The sequence below is a fragment of the Oxyura jamaicensis genome, chromosome 10 (genome assembly GCF_011077185.1).
Source record: "Oxyura jamaicensis isolate SHBP4307 breed ruddy duck chromosome 10, BPBGC_Ojam_1.0, whole genome shotgun sequence".
In the NCBI taxonomy this organism is placed as follows: domain Eukaryota; kingdom Metazoa; phylum Chordata; class Aves; order Anseriformes; family Anatidae; genus Oxyura; species Oxyura jamaicensis.
The window spans coordinates 16,771,394-16,788,857 of NC_048902.1; the positions used below are offsets into that span (position 1 = coordinate 16,771,394).

At 42.1% G+C, this 17,464-nt stretch overlaps 1 long non-coding RNA gene across 12 annotated transcripts in view; it reads right to left on the reverse strand.

Moving 5' to 3' along the window:
* Positions 1–1,710: 1,710 nt before the first annotated feature.
* LOC118172176 overlaps positions 1,711–17,464 on the reverse strand; it is a 34,032-nt gene continuing 18,278 nt past the window's right edge. For 4 of the 12 annotated variants that reach the window (XR_004753575.1, XR_004753570.1, XR_004753576.1 and 1 more), the window contains exons 4-7: positions 16,610–16,955; positions 13,193–13,907; positions 9,927–12,908; positions 1,711–4,764 (exon numbers count right to left, since the gene is read on the reverse strand). This is a non-coding gene — a long non-coding RNA (uncharacterized LOC118172176). The remainder of the gene's footprint in view (positions 4,765–9,926; positions 12,909–13,192; positions 13,908–16,609; positions 16,956–17,464) is intronic. The other 8 variants (XR_004753572.1, XR_004753573.1, XR_004753581.1 and 5 more) reach the window with 7 other exon arrangements.

The window sequence follows — 17,464 nt, forward strand, 5'->3', positions numbered from 1 at the left end:
TTTCTTTTCCGGTGTGTAAGCTCCATAGCAAGTCTGATAGGACTCCATCCTGCAAGAAAAATGCACACCTGATATACATCAGAGGAAATCTCTTCTGTTGTGCCAGAGGAAATCTCTTCTGATGTGCTGAAGAGGTGAAAGAACTAGCACTGTTGGAGTGGGTAAAGCCATACACATTGCGTAACATGTTGGTTTTGCAGACAAGGAATCCTTTTTTGGTGTACAATTAGCAACATTCAGTAAATAGTAATCCTTTAACCCCCTAACAAAATGACTACTTCTAGTTTTAAGGCTCGTTTGTTTGAGGCTTATGTAGGCATTTGTCATGAACAATAGCTGGAGTAAATTCTATACAGAAGAAATGTTGAATCATGTTTGCAAGACTGTTGATGTTTTGGTCATCAAAGGAGGGAAACCTGCTGTAGATCTTGAGTGATGCTCAAGGGGAAAGCAGGATGTCTGAGGAGAGCTGGCAGCCAAAAGCTGGCTGACAGAGTTAAAGCCCAGGGACTGCATCAAGGTAAGGACTCACGAGCCACTCAGCAGATGCTTTCTCTTCAGCTCTTGCTGCCCTGCCTGCCCTCTTTACAAGGCTTGTCCTGTTCGTTTTTCTCATCCCTCTTTGCAGAGTGATGAGAACCTGAGATTTTGCACAGCCTTGTGGAGAGAGGAGCAAGCTTTCAAACAACCATCTGCCTCTCTTTCAAGTAGCTGTGTTGAGTTAGACCTAAGGTCCAGCAAGCCTGTTATGCTGTCTGGGGCAGAAACCCCTAGGAGATATATGGAAAAATGTTAGCGAAAGTTGAACACCAAGTAGTTCTCCTGATCTATTTTTCTTTTGGTGTGCTGGGTCAGAAAGTCCCACAATTTTACTGGGCTGCATAACAAATATAAAATTTTGTTGACTTCAAGCCTCTTTTCCTCCTTGTGTTAAAATGATGAGTAAACATTTTCCTCTTCAGAATGTTCTTCACAACATTTGTCATTTTATAAACCTAAGCCACCTTCTTTTCCGAGGGTTCTAAATTTAGCTATTTTTTTCCTCACGTGGAAGCAGATACATACAATTACCTACAAGACAACCACTATCAAACAAAACTCGTGTTACTGAAACTCTTCCAAAAAATAACTTATTTAAAATAATCTTAGCGGTGCAAATATCCGACAATCAGGCAGATCTGCAAAACCTGCCTGGAGCAAAATCATGCAATTAGAATCATGCTCATAAGTGTTGGAGTCTTAAAACATTAATACATCATTTTAATGGAAGGAGTTATTAAAATTTGTATTTGATTTGCATTATTACAACACTGAATGCACTATGGAAAGCTGAGTTCATGAGGGAAGTACAGCACAAAACAGATTCTTATTATCTGACTTGGAACTTTAAAATAGACTGTGCTTTACAGTTCTGCCTGAATTTTCTTTAGTTTTATTACTCTTCTAAATTGATATGAACTCCTGTTTTTATCTTAGAAAAAGGAAATGAGGAGGAGGATAAGCAAATGGCTTCAGATTGAAATAAAGCCTTGGAAAAGTAATTTGAACAGCAAAAAATCTTTCCCAAAGTGTTATTTTTTGTCACATGAGATGTGATGTTCTGATCATAACCGCGGCCAGAACTCCATTCAGTTGCAGGGTTTCTGTAGATTATTTAGGGAAAAAAAATGCCCCAAATGTGGAAACAATTATAAAGAAATTCATGACTCATTAGTAAGCATTCCTTGGTTTATTTGTTACAAGCAGACTAATTTCTGGATCCCTATGTGACATCTTTTCTATTGGGCACTTACCCTCCCTGATTTGTTTATAAAATTCCCCATTTCATTCACGTGCCATCACCAGCAAACCTGATGCCCAAACATCTTCCATAATCCAGTAGAAAGCAGAGTTTGGCATCAATAGAATAATTCCCATCATTCCCAAGGACTTTGGAGTAAACCTGCAGGGTTGAATATATTTAAAACCATAATCAGAAAGTGGAGGAAGGAATACAGTGAACTTGTTCTGCAGCTGAGGTATTTTTGGTTTTGTGTTCTTTAGAATCCCCATAAAGGCATGTCCCTCATGCACGGTCGTCGAAATTAGCATTTAGGAGTTTAGACCTGAGTGGATTTGAACTGCAATAGGAAGCATGCTCTGAATTTTTCAGGGCAGCTCAAATGTTCAGAAATGCTGTCTTTGTGTTCAAAAACTCTATCTTTCAGAAGAACCCTGCCAATAAGTTAAAGGAGAGTAATTCTATTAAAAATATAAATGGTGTCCTGTAGAAAAAAAAAAATATCCTCCACCTTCTGAGCTTAATATATGGTTTAAAATTCAATGATCAGACTCTAAGTAGGTGTAAATCATCGCAGGAATGATGCTGTAACACTTTAGATGATATTACCAAATTGTCTTGCTGGTAATTAAGAATATCCTCTGTGGAATAAGGACCAATGACAGAAGAAAGTATAAATTGATATTGTCTCAGCACACAGAAGTGGTAGACAGAAATATTCATGTGCATAATCTTACACCTTGCCTACATGATACCCAGTGGGCTAAAGTAATAGCCTACAGAATTATCTTGGAAAAGGCACTTCTCAACAAAAACTAAAAGTCTTATGAGTTGTCTGTAAGATTTTCAATTATACATGGCAACAAAAATGAAGATAAACTAACAGGCGTGCATTATAAAATGTTTCTTCAAGCATGTTTCTTTGGACTTTTGTTAAAAACCCAAGGCATATTATACTCAAACATTTGTCAAGCCCTATTTTCTCTTGTATTACTTCACCCAAAGAAAATCCACATCTCTTATTTTTTCCCCTTTTCTTTTTATGGACTTATGTGTATGTATTCCACCACTCAGGGAAACAAGTGGAATTTCTATTACTCAGGAAGGTAATGAAGTCAGCTTAATGAAACGAAAAGTCTTTGCACTGAATTTCTGGAGTAAGTTTCAGGGGAAAAAGACACCTTGATGCGATAGCCACTTCCATGAAGATCCATATAAGCCATGCTGTGTGTGACAGCACGGTTCCTTTAACCTAACAATCTTTTCCAAAATCAAACTTGTTATTGCAAACCAAGTGCTTCCTTTCCCCAGTATGAAAAGCGCATCTCTTCTGATTATTATGTCAATGTTTTTTAACAGCGTCTTTAAGGAGGTGTATGTTTTGAGCAACATCATCTCAGGTCTGGGATCTTAGATGTTCATCAAATGTGCTCTGACCTTTGTGTTCTGCTCATGTCTTTTCACAATATGATACGGATCTTTGAAATCACTTGTTTTTAATTCAAATTTGTTGCTATTGGAATTGGAGGTCTACATTCTATTTAACCAAATATATTGATGATTACTCTTGTAAAAGAGCAAATATCTTGTATAGAGAGCAAATGGTGACCTGCTTACTAAATGAGGAGTGCGAACAGTTTTTTACGTGTGGACCCCAGTGAACTCATCCCATTTTGTGCATATTTGAGCCTTGCAAATCTCCACAGATTTATTTATTGAAGCAGATGTGCAAGTGGGGATGCTGGTGACCTCACTTCTGAAAATCAGGCCTTTTACATGCATTACTCCTGCTGACAGCAAGAGAAGTCTGGATCAGTTGGCATTTCACACCTGCAGCTAATGCAGAAGTTGTAAAGATATAAGTGAGCATTAGGAATAGAAGTGAGCCTTTGGACACGAACCAGTTGTATTTAATGGGAAAGGTGCAAATCCACATTACGACTCAGATATGTATTAGCTACAGCCCTGCTTTAACCTGTAAAGAAAGAATTATATCCAAGGGAACTTACCTCAAAGAGTTTCTTTCCTTTGGCAGAAGTGATCGTTAGGCTAAAATTGGCCATTGCTTTTATCTATAGTTGGGGAATATATGACTTAGTTTGTACAGCTTCAGCTGGCAGGCCAGGCTCGGTTCAGGATCCTGATCTGCTGTAAATACCGCTTCATAATCAATAGAGCAATGAACTCAGAGCAGGACCCAGGACCTCATCCCTGCTCCTTTGGCCTGGGCTGAGCCGAGCTGGTAAATCTATGGGGAGAGGAGATCTTGGTGCACATCCAGAGCTCTCCCACCCACCTCGGTGCTGGGAAGTCTGTGCCTCCAGACAAACCAACAGCTTTACACCTGCTGCTTCCTTGGTGGTAGCAGATGCTCTGCACTGCTCCTTGGGCCATTTGGACTTCTACTAGCACTGCAGCACGTATTATCCTATCCTACTAATCGGGGCTCTCCTCACCAAAGCAGATCTAACAACTGCGGAGCATATGGGGCTGGATGTGTTTGTCTGCCGCCTCATCTAGGAGGAATGAATTGTGTTGGGTGGGTAGAAAGGCATCGCCACCCTTTGTATCAGATTCCTTTGGTCCTGGGAATTCATCACTGCCTAATGGGTTTGGGAGGTTTCTTTGTCAGCATCTAACAGGTGGCTGCTCTGATGCCTCCCAGCCTATGGGCTGATGCCCGGCGGCTTTCTTCCTGGCTGAGAAGTGTCACAGATGGAAATGAGCATCTTTGTCTCCTCCTGCCAAGCATACAGCGATCAGGCGGTGGCAGTGACGGCAGCTATTCCTGCCTGCCTGGGGTGATAGGGCCGGCTGGGAAGAGGAACGGCCGCGCCGGCACGTCCCTCCCTGAAAAGGCAGGGGATGTGGGCGAGCACACTGAGGTGGGCCCGGGGCTGCTACGTGACCTTCAGTGTGAGTCAAGAAACCAGTTCGTCACCTTGTTGCCTACTGGAGAGATCTCAGGCCAGAGTAAGGTGCACCTACGGGTGCAAGAGATAAGGTTGCGTTACTATCGCTGTTCTCATGTTCTGAAGGTCGTCTTGTTTTCAACCAAATGATCTGTCACAACTTTAAAAATGTGGTGGGATTCTCAGGTACACCAATACAGCTTCTCCTACTGAAGAAAACAGAAAGCTTCTCTTCCTGCCTGCCCTCCTGACTTTTGCTAGAAGATGCTCCAAAGTAGATGAGGCTGCCATGATCCAGGCCCGTGGCCTCCGAACTGCACAGACAAGTAGGAAGCACGTCCTTAGCCAGGATTACTTAAGCTGCAGATGAAGTCTGTGAATATTTCTGCGCTGTGTGTATATACCCTGCAAAATGTATTTTGGGTGTAGTTGAGAATAGCACTGTGTATGATTCAAAGAGCAGTCAGGTATGTTAAAACTTGTGTGGAGGGCACAGAAAAGACAAGGGAAGGTTTTGATAAAGGCAGGAGGAAAAGGAAGAGAACGGATCATGAAAGCAGTTAAAAGGGTGGTAGGTAGAATCAGGTAGGACAAATCCTAAGAGTCCATAAGATGGAAAAATGCCTCACTGGCATTGTATCTCTAGTGCTTCTCCACAATGTTACAGTCCTTTTGCTACTGTCTTTATGCAGATGAAGCACTGAGGTTCTCCTGATGTCTTTTCCCCCCTCTATAAGATGTCCTTTACGCTTTGATGAGATCACTGGTATATTAGTTCATTTTAATCTTTTCAGAAAGGATCCAAGGGCTGCAGTGAGGTCATGACTGTAGTAATGTCTGAAAGGACAGTTTTATGGAGGAAAGAAGAAATTGTGCTCTCATTTAATAAAACTAAGCAGCTTTGTGGCTCTCAAGTGTGTTGGGCAAGTTAAGGTTTGTTTATTTTTCTGTTGCATGCTTTTGCAAAAGGCAGCCTGCTTTGTGCTCTTATTTTCTAAGTATTGCATAAATCCAAGCTTGCAGGGAGAGCACCCCACAAAAGCAGTGCTCTGTTTTGATTTAAAAGCGTCTTTGTCCATGGTAGCTCCCAAGTCATACAGTCAAGTAGGAGGGGTTGAAAAAAAAATAAAAAAATAAATCAAACTCCTTTGACCCAAATGTCCCCACATTAGACCACATTAGACCTTCATATCATTCAGAGGGTGGATGCCTCACTGAAAATGTCCTAGCTCCCTTCTCTTTGAAGGAGAAAACTCCTTAAAGCACTCTCAGTGCCATGGCATTGCTATTTAAGTATTTCTACCTCGTTGGTTGATGGAGTAAAGCCAGGTGAGGATTTAGACCCCAACATTTCAGGCAATGGTGGTGGCTCGGAAGCGCTGAACTTTGGCTGTTAGTGTGATTTTACCTCTGGTCTTTTCCACTTTGTTTGTTAAGTGAAGTGGCAAGGCTTAATGGTATAATTCTGAAAGGTCTCTGGATGGATTTAGTATTGGAAAGAAATATATAGACAGATGGAATAATATGCCTTGCTTTACCATGGCCAGTGTGTTGTATTTTAATGTGCTCTAATGAACTTAAAAATGACTCCCCAGCATGCTCGCTCCCTAGGTCGTAGGGGTTATTTTGAGTTTGCTGTCTTCCTGGATTCTTGAGATAATTCCCTCTGGATTTGTTGGGTCAACAACAAAGAGGCAATAACAAATACACTGCTGCTTTAATCCAGCACTATGCTTCCTCCCTCTTTGCTGTGTGGATTTGTACATGCTCACAGTTACACTGCTTATAACATAACAACTTCAGGGTGTGAGTGGCATGCGGTGTAACACCAGTTCCCCTTTCATACCTAGAGACCAAACATCCTGGATGATCTGTGGCAGATGCCACGGGTTTCGTTTTGCTCAGAGTTTTAGAGCTTTAGTTACCCGGAAAAGAGTGGGAGCTTAATGGCATTCGTTGATAGTGATAGTGAGCTGTGTGCTCTAAACCCCACTGAAAGCAAAAAAGACCCCACCTCTACATGCTACTAATATACATGGCTATAGAAAGTCTTCCTATTTAAAAAGGCTAATTAATAATTCTTAATGGTCTGTGGATTTCTATGTATGAATTGTCAGAGATTTTGGCAGGCTGAGGGAGGTGAGGAAATGGGTTAGCATTGCATTGTTTGAAATTACAGGGTTTAAAATTGTTTAAAATTATAAGCAGATAGGGTTTCCACGCCAGATTTGAGACATTTGTTCTCTTTTATTTGTATTAAAATTTCAGCTTGAGCTCACATTGTCATGCTACCCAGACTGCTTCCCAGACAAGCTAATTTGTCTACCTGTGTTCCATTTTTGGCCCTGGTTTTAATTTGAGGATGATTCCTGCTAATACCAAAGACTGGATAGGACATCCATTAAAAGTCTACACAGCAATTGAAATGGAAAATTCCAAAAGAAACCCTATTAGAGTTTTTCTCCATCAAATCAACATTACAGACTTCTTATGCATTTCTTAATTAGACATTGATATTAACTGGACTGTTGCATGATTTAAATCTAGCTCTTAATCTCAGCTATTCTATGCTGCTGTAGTTTTTATGACATCCAACTAGCGACTGCTTTATGCATTAATCTATCTGGAAAACCACCTTCACATTTTTTTGTCTTTTTTTAGAAGAATAAAGGCCCCAAGAAGGAAATGAAAGCTTTTGGGTTCAGCCATTAGTAATTTTCTGCTTAGTATTTGAAAAATTGCTTATTTTAATTGCTTCATAGAAGAAAAAGATATCAAAGCTAACGTTCTTTCTCTCCAAACTTTGTAATTATTTCTCTCAGACTCTTATTTGAAATGCCTTGAAAGGATTTTCATTGAAATGTAGATTTCTTCTCTTTCAAAAGTACTTTTATTCCCTTGTGTTTCTTTCCATTTTTTTTTCCTAGTGACTTGCTCTCTAGCTTTAGAGCAGAATACATAGAGTCCAATCTCTGGACACTACAGCACATGTCACACAGATGTCACTTAAGTGCCACCTTCTTTAAAATTAACCTACCCATGGCCTACAGCCTGTGGTGGCAATCAACCATAGGTCTCAGCCTGGTGTCCTCAGGCTTCTTCTAAACAGTGAAGTCATAGGTGTTGTAGGTACTTAATTTTCAGAAGGAATAGGGCTCTGAGATATCACTATGTGATTTACTTATCGTTTACTTAATATCGTTACCAAAATCAGGGGAGCCTAATGGAAAAGTTATATAAATGTTAGTGGGCCTGCCAATGAACTTAAGTTTGGGGCTTGTGATAAAGTCTGGGGACAGGTAAGCTGTGTATAGCTTCAGGCTTTGTTTCCAGCAGTATAAACCCTAAATACCCTAACATGGGAAGGAAATTGCTAACCAAACCCTGTAGCTAGTTCTGCACTGTATTTAAACATTGTTACCACAAAGCCTCAGGATCATGTTGGCTTCATCAGTAATCCTTGATACTGATACAGCAATAGTAGCTAGAAGTTCTTTATTTCAACTATACATTTTCAGGGAACATTTACGCATAGATTATGATCTGGTCAAAATGATCTATACATTCATTATGTCTAGAGTGGGCTTTCATAACTCATGCAGCGTAAGAATGAGGCAAAACTCACATTTGTTTATAGAGCAGCTATTCTGCTCAGCAAAGAAGGCACAGAGAAAATACTGTCCTACACACCCTTCTCTGCTCTGAGCCCCAGGTGATTTCTCATGCCAGTTCAAAAGCATTCTTAAGAGCCCCAGAAGAGTGGGAAGCTGGCCCCCAAAATACAGCTGTGCTGCCAGCAAAAGTGGCCCTGCAAGGCTAACACCACCATGGCCTGGGTTATCTTGTAGGGGGTATCTTCACGGTGGAACAAAACACTGTGAGAAGACAAGGTTGGAATGAAGCTAAAGTGTTCTCAATATTAGATTTCACACATGTTTTTTTGCAATAACGTAAAAGGGAGAAAGAGAACAAGAAAATGAGTTAGAGGAAGATGGAGAGATGCAAAGCTACTTTTTTACTCCCTAAATTTACAGTTCTGATAGACATCCTTATTCAAAAATTACTAATTTTTAATATTCAGATACCACAGTTTTCAGTACCAGGTCCTAGATTTGGCTGGACAGATTACACTCATTCCCACAATGAAACTTGATTATCCTTCTCATATCTTCAGGTACTTTCAGTCTTTTCCTCAACTGTTTTTGAGGATAGGGCAGCTCGTGGTCAGTCTGTAATGCAAGCACCCTGCCTCCCTGCTGGCTGTGCTGTTTTGAAGGCAGAAGCCCCTTGGCCCCACATCTCCTCTAGGAAGATTTTGAGCCCTAGTGCAAGCATTTTGCTCAGATTTCCTTTTGTTGATCTTCCTGACTGGTCAGAGACTTGTCATTTTCTCAGCACCTTTCTGTGTATTACTTGGAAGCACCTAAATGTGAGTAACTCACCTGGAATCTGTAGAAGGATGTATGCATGATTCATCACTCGGACAAGAATAACTCCTCGTGAAATCCAGGATGGAAATTACAACATGGTTTAAAACCTTCTGTATCCCTGCTGTGGCGGCAGGAAGGAATGCATCTGAGCAAAGCCAAAATGGCTAAATAAATTGGTTCAAAGCAGCAGTAATAGCACAGGGGGCCATATAGGCTGCTGGTATTGAATAGTTACCAGACTTCAGGACGCTTCATTGATTTCATCTGTAAAGAAACCTATAACACGCATTATCTGTTATCACTACCTTCTGTATTTGAGCAAAGCTACCAAAGAGTAAAACACTAGCCAACATGTAAAGGTTGCATAAGATAACCCAAGACTTGCAAGTACTAAAGAGAAAATGATAATGAATATCCATTCAGTCCTGGAGAGTTATTTTTAGATCGTATTATGTTTGTAAAATCCTCAGTTATTCAAATAAGGAAGTAGAGAAGTATTCCAATAAATTAAAGCATAAATAATCTTAAGAAAATCTCTCAGTGATCAGAACACAGAGAGATAGCACAACTGATGTGTGATACAGAATCCTTTACAAATGAAATGTGAACTCTCAAAGGGCTGACCTGGTAAAAATAATTATAATATATTAATGGAGCAGGTACTGCTTTGGTACACAGGTATGCTTTATGGGATTGGACAAGGTTGTCCAAAACGTGTTTTCATAATTAGGCTGGAATTAATGCCGGAGTTTGCACAGACTTCATATGTTACATAAAACCCAAATTGAGCAAAAATCCACTTACCACAGAATAGTATTCACATTTCTCCGTGAAAGCTGCTGCTTCCAAGCACAGCTGAAAGCAGAGAGTAAGATAGCAGAGGATCCCAAGTCTGCACAGCCAGGGATTGCAGTGGCACTGCAGGATAAAACACAAGTTCCTCAGTCACACCCAGCCTACATTTTTTCCTGATGAGTTTATCACTCTTAATAATCTCCACTAGCCTGGGAAAACAGATATTTCCTATAAATACAATAAATAGTGTTTCAAAGGATGTGGCATTTATTCAACTGATCATTTCAATGATTCAGAAAAAAAAAAAAAAAAAGTAAAACATAAAGGTTTACTTTTTAAAGGAACCAACAGGCATCAGGATCCCAGGACAGAAGCTCGGGCTGGGTCCCCAGTTTTGCTGCTGATGGGTTCTGTACTCAGACCCACCTGGTCCTCACCCTGGGCATGTTTGTCAGCCCCATGAAGCAGATAGCACCTTTTATAGGGCTCTTAGGGCAGAGCGTACTGTACAGCGTGTAGGGTGCGTGGCAGTAAACCAGGTCCTGATCTCACCTCTGCCCTCACTCCCTGTGGCTGGAAAACTAGTGATAAAAAGTAATAATAAGCCCTGAATAATCGTGTTGTCTTTATAGTGAAGCAGGCCTTGAGCAGTGTGAGCTCTCCGCTGGGAGAAGTCCCATTTAAAAAATCTCCCTGGCACAAAAATGAATCGGATCCTGTCACATGAATGGCCTGCATTTACTCGTCTGTTCACTTACCTCCTAGTCGTTCATTTTCTGTGTTGACTTGTGCTTGTTCCCTTGTTAATGGCAGGAACTGGGCAACAAAAACTTGTTGGAAATCGGCTATTAGGTTAAAAATAATAATAATAATAATAAAGTTGACTCAGCAGATGCATTATTCCCACAATGAAGTAACGCTAGCAAACAACAAATGCAACTTCTGAACGTCTTGTGGTTCACACTGCAACAGCAAGGGACATCTCCCAGCAACATGGAGCAAAACAGACCAGGGTAGAGAGAAACACCACGTTAACCTAGTGGAAGTTTTGGTGGGAAGAGGGGGAATAACTTACGGGAAAAGCACTCTGGCCATTGGGTGTTCTGGAGCAGCTATTGCAGCACTGAAGCAGTGAGGCTCAGGGCAGCTTTAAGACATCTGCAAGGAAGCATTTGCAGTTGTGACTGTGTCCTCTCTTCCTTAACTCCCTGGTTCCCGTGGGCCAGCAGTTGCCTTGTTAAATAAAATGCCGCTTTAGGGGGACCGGCTGGCCCCAGGGACCGGTAGCGCACCTTTCATCTCTCACCCATGAACCAAGTCAAACAGTTTGGTAAATGACCAATAACCCTTACCATCCCGGGGCTGTCTGGTGAGCTGTGCGAGATGAGGAGGCTCATCTCCCTGTCTGTTTACTAGAAGGCAAGCGTCAACCTCACCGTAAAAGGGGGCACGGTTACTACTCGTTATCACCCAATTTAACCTTCTTAAGCCACGAGAATGAGCCTAGAAAATTTAGCCATCTTCTTACCCAGCAGCAGTGGTCCCAGTACTTCAAGCCCTGATGAACATTAATGAGGACAGTGGCGTTGTAGTAAACGGGGCTGTGCCTCTCCGGCATGCAAGAAATCCAAAGATTTCTGAAAATCTGCATTTCAGGTCTTCTATAGAGGCAGGCAAGCTCTGTGGGGACACAGCATCCAGCACTGGTAGAGTTAATATGTTGAGAAATCCTTCTCTATTCCTTTACCCAACATGACTACAGCGTTCTGGTTACCAAAATAGCCGTGTGTGGAAGGGTTGAAGGCCAGGAGCTCGCTGCAGTGCCCGTTCTTGCCCTGTGTGCTGCTCATTTTAAGGTCAGACCTTTAGCGTCAGGAACCTGTTAGAAGAAAGAGGAATCACTTTAAAAGTTGTTGCTGCTCTGGGGGTTACCCTGCAAGGTCCGAGAGGGGAAAGGGAAGGGCAGGGCAGAAAAACACTCGGCCACATGAAAAATCAGCTGCTCCTAAATTTCAATAGATGTGCACAAACCCCTGAAACCCACCCAAAACTAGTCAGCTTGTTCGTGCCCACAGTGCTTCCAGTCACCACAATCATTTTCTAGCCCTTCTATGCCCATAGCATTGATAACATTGTCATTGTCAACTGTGAGTTACTGTTTAATCCCTACTATCTTGATTAATTGCATTAAATTGGTATACCTGTGTTAATTAAACAGAAGATGGCAGAGGCAGCTTTCATTTCTTATTCTTTTGTGTAGATTGTTTCCCAGGGCTTCACAGGTTGTGGAAAAATAACAATGCAGAGACATCACCCATAATATTTCAGCTCAGCTGATAAAGCTATTTTACTCTTTTACTCATACAGCAGTCTGTGATTTTTTTTCCCCCACTTATCATAGTATAGGCTTAATTACCATGCTTCTGCTGCATGGCAGCTCACCTCACTTTTTTTTTGTTGTTTTTTTATTTGTATTATTTGCAAGTCGTAATCATGTTTTCCTGTCATCCCCGAGCAATGTGCGTGCGTGCGTACAGGCAAATGCCAAGCCTGGAAAGGAAATTTGATGCGTGTCCATGAATTGGAGTTTTCAAACTTTGGCTGAAGATTAGTACATGTAAACATAGCTCTGCCCCCTTCATCTTGGATAATTGGTCACAAATGCTACTTGACACTTCTCAAATCAGACACTTTACATACTTCTGAGCATAGCTGAACTTTTTTGGCAGGAATTAATTTGCTTTGCAACTCAGCCACTCATTCCTGGCCCGATCCCTGCTCCAGTGATTTCAGTGCCGTGTTCTGCCAGTGCAAGAAGCGGAGGGGCAGGACCAGATCCGTTTGCTAGCGCTGACTGGCCTGGCTTTGTCGGCTGCCTCAGAGACGCTGCTCCTGCAGCCACTGTTCTGCCCTTCACCGCCTGCACCAACAGTGGGGGTTTTACCTTCAGGTCCCTCCTCCATTCCAGTTACTGTGCAGGTTACACTGAATCTAAAATAAATAAATAAATAAGCAGGCAACGTTGGCCCATCAGAAAACACATCTCCGCACACACCAGGACCCTTCCGCTGCAGCAGCAGCTTGGTGGGAGAGGGCCACAAACACTGCCTACCCCCAAAGAGATCGTCTCCGTTTTCTCCTGCAAACGGTGCTCGCCTCAGCAGCAGAGAAGGGGAATCCATTCCCGAAGTGTCGGTAAAGTTGGAAGGAGCCACACAACTTCTTGCTATTAACCAGCCCTCTGCTTGCTCTGCCATTGCAGCGTGTTTACTCACCATGCACTGGTACTGCAAGAGCTGGGCAGGCCATATGCTCACTTCGAAGGGCTGCCAGGTCTCGGGGAGCATCACTGTGTGTCTCCCAGCAGGGGCTTGGGGCAGAAACACTCTCCATAAAGGTTTTCACTAGGAATATTGTATCTGATATATTTGTGTACAGTCCCTGGACTAAGTGTCAGTTTATCAGCATTTCCACGTACATCTACGGTTAGCCAAAGGAAAATATCATTCACCCGTTATTCACTGGGTTGTTGATAAACTTCAGCAAATTAGAAACATTTGCCAGTTTGTTCTTTTCAACTATTGAGTGGGATGTGTGCCAGCATGCCCTCCTCGTGCTGGCAGCTTCATCCAGAAAATGGAGAAAGTGATGAAACAATGTCAGTTCTAGGAAAGGGTTTGCACAGGTTATCTTTGCATTATTGTCTCGCTCATCACCAACACTAAACCTGTAAACTAGAGTGAGCCTACACAAAGTGTGGGCTGCACACCGATGTGAGCCTACACGAAGTGCTCCTACCTGCAGAAGCTATAGAAGAACCTTGGCACTGTGCTTCAGGTGTGGTCAGTGAGAGGAGCAAACACCCGGTCATGCCCTCAGTGGTGGCTTGGTTCTCAGGGCTTCACACAGCTCAAGGCACTGGTGAGGAGGAGCCAGGACAGGCACGGCCCAAGGTCCATGCAGCACTTCTCCAGCCTTTTAGGTTCATCCCTGAAAGAGAAAGAGAGCTGGTGTTACAAAAGGTAAGGCAGATTCATGGTACAGAGAGAAAATACTCTTATTGCACCTGAATCTGCCGTGGACTAATGCAAGAGAAGACTTACTGCTGGCTAGTAAGTCTTTCATAGGCTGTTACCTTAAATTAAGCAGATAGCGATGCTTTCTCTTACTTAACTCTCACACTGCAGCCCTGGTGGGAGTGGTGGGTATTCTACTGGTAGGTGAACTAAGCTCCAGTTGGCAAAGAGATGCAGCTTAGCTCTAAAGCCTGGGCTAAGGAGGATGCTTAGCTCCCATTACCATTACATATCACTATATAAATTTAGCTTTGAGGTCCTAGACATTTTAAAATAACACGTCTAGTGTTAGAATAAAGGAGTATCAGGAAAAGTGAATTACAGGTTACAGGCTTCTAGTATTTGCAGTAAAAGAACCGTTATTGTAATTACACCTATAGAGTACTCATTTATGTTGTTATTAGGGGAAAAGGATGGTGGCATTAAGATGTGTGGGAAGAAAATCTTACAGAAGAGGAGACAAATAATATACCTCGGATAAAAAACAGCAATAGCTACTCGACATAGTTCCAACACACATGCTCACTGGGGAGGGGAGTCAGTGTCCAGTGATTTAGGAGAAACCACTATAGGTAACTTATGTCTGGAGCAAACCAGAACCCACAGAAGGGCCTGAACCCCCCCGCTGTGCCATTGAGCATCTCTGTAGTATTTGCTAAGTGAGAACGGAAACTCCCCAAATGGCTGGCTCTGTGTGCTCAATACTTCACAGACAGAAATCCTGACCCCAGCCAAAAAGATCAAACCCAAACTCTTGAACATTTGCAATGAGACTGAAAAAAAAAATTAAAAAAAAAATAAAATAAAAAATAAAAAAGATTTTTTTGGGGGGTAAAGGTGCGCCTCCATTTTAAATCATGAAATTGTATTGTGCTCAGGGCTTCCAGCCAGTGCGTAGGTACCTGCTGTTGTAAATCCACTGCATTGCCTCCGGGATGTCATTCCTGAAAGGCAGCGAACTGTTGCTTCGGTAGGTAAAGATTTATTTACTTAATGCCTACTGTCATCAACAAATTCAGCCTGGCAATGGCATCGCACTTGTCTAAGCTAATATACAGCTTTGCACTCCCCTTTTCTTCCCGTTCCAACTTATGGCTTAGTGTTAATACCCACCAGTTGGGTATTCACCAGTGTTATAGCTGAGGTGGGTGAAGTGATGGATGAACACAGCTTCCCTGTACGTAACTGGAAGTCCAGCTGGGTAGATCACATTATTTAATATGCCATCATCATGTTTGCCTTTAAAAGCAGCTAAATAATATTATTTCTTCTATTATTCCATCTCTTCAGTGCTCTGACACTAGGGATGAGTTGTGCTATGTGTTTTGATAATGATTTGTTTTCTAAAAAAATGTGGAACCACTTGGAGCTTAAATCATTGCTGTAGTAAGTTAGTAAGTTGTCCCTACTTGAGAAAAGTCTTGTGTCAGGAGTAAAACTCCTTGTTTGGCTGTGCTGGGAGAAATAGAACAATATTTAATTATGACAATTCAAACTCATCTGGGTTCCTCCAAGTGCGGACTATATTGATTTACAGTACTAATATAGAAAAGGCAGAATTAAAAAGCTGGTTTATTTAGAAACTTACTTATTCCTAAAAATGTCTGTTCAGCTCATTTTTAAATCTGATTTCTTATCCCAGGTGAATTACAGTGCATTTCTGAATCTCAAGAACTGCTTGTGCGTGATAACAGCTGAATGAAGTACCAGCATGGCTCGTTCATTTTGGCTCTAAGATTTGGGTTGTTGGTGTATTGGACAATGGGGTTTGGCAAAGGGAGATTAAGAGCACCAGAGGCAGAATAAATGACCAAGCCTGGCTAGCACATGAGACTTAATATAAGCGTAGGACCACAGCCTGTAAATTCTGTGGCAAATGAAACTGGCTTTCAGGCAGAATCAATGCCTTGTTCCGAAAAAAACAGTAAGGAAAATCCGTGACAGTGTTTCCGTATGACAAATGAATTTAGGCAAGTTGAAGATAATCATGATTATTTAATATTCCGCAGCTTTACAACTCGATACTCTGTGGACAAAAGATCAGAAGGCTGCTGAGTCCAAAGTTTTGAATCTTTGGGTCAATATGCTTCTCATGTCTTCAGCATTTAGTTTAATTTAGGAGGAAACAGTTCTGAGCTAAGATAAGATCTCAAACAAAATTGACGTGGGCTCACAACATGGCCTAACATAACAATTTAATCTATCCTGTGCTTGCCCTGAAAGAGGGCTTAATAACTGTGGTGTGGTTTCACCTGCTGCTTATAACATTTGCTCATTCCTTTTTCCCGAGCAAGTTAGGATTATCAGATGGCCGGCAGCTTTGTTCATGGTAGACAAATGTGAATTTGTTTAGGATTAATAATAACAGGTTCAATCCTGGATTCAGTGGCATTCTTAATGAATGGAGTCTTTGGAAGACAAATACTTGTTTGTTAAAAAGGAATAATTAATCGTCAATTTTCTCAAAAACTTTTCCCGATGTATCCAGCCTCAGGTGTACGACCTGCAGGGGCGTTCTCCAGCCCCTGGCATCACAGGCACAGTTCTGACCTTGCCATTTCAAAACCCAGAGTTTCAAAAGGTGTTACATGGTGTGAGGAAAAACTTGTCTCTTACCCACAGGATTATCTCAGGGCCTCCTGGTGATCTGCTGCTGGGGAGCAAGGAGAGGGGAACGTCCGTGTTGCTGTGATCCATCAGCAGTCATCGCTGGCGAGAGGAGTATCCACAGGGAGGAATCCAGGTTGGACCTGGGTTTTGGCCCGCTCCTCACCATTGTCTGAGGCATCTTCCAAAATCCTGGGGGAAGCCCCGCATCCTTTGCTGCTTTCCCTCTCTCTGGGGAAGCAACCAGAGCACGGGGCAGCACAGTGCCCTGGCACAGAGGCGCTGCCCAAAGCTAAGTGCTGGACCATGGTAAAAATCAGCAGACTTCTGTTAAATCACCCTGTGGGCGATATTACTGTGGAAAAAACATCAGTCGTGTTTAAGGTTAGAGCTTTTTGTTCGGATTGGAAGCTTTTTTTCTTTTTCTTTTTCTTTTTTTTTTTTTTTTTCCCCAGTAACATCCAGTTGCTTAATACCATTTGAAATCACCCGGGGTTGGCACCTAAATACCTAAATAATCTTGTCCTTCATGCCTGTCAACATCTTGAGGCACCTAACCACCTTTAGAGATGTGGTGTGAAAGCTTGTGAACGATGCAATCGGGGAGGGAAACAAAAGACAAGTATCCCTATTTGCTGCCCAAGAATCCACAAAGAATGCTGCTTCAGCTCTGCTCTGATTTCTAATTAGATTATGAGTGATGTAGGACTCTGAAGCCAAGCTGGAGTTTGTGCTAGCACTTTGCATGTATGAATGACAAAGGGACACCACTTTCATATTGATTTAAGCGAGCGGGTGGAAGAATGTTTAAACATCAAGTGCTTGATGCCCCAGTTTTCCAGAGCACCTGGAAATATCAAATTA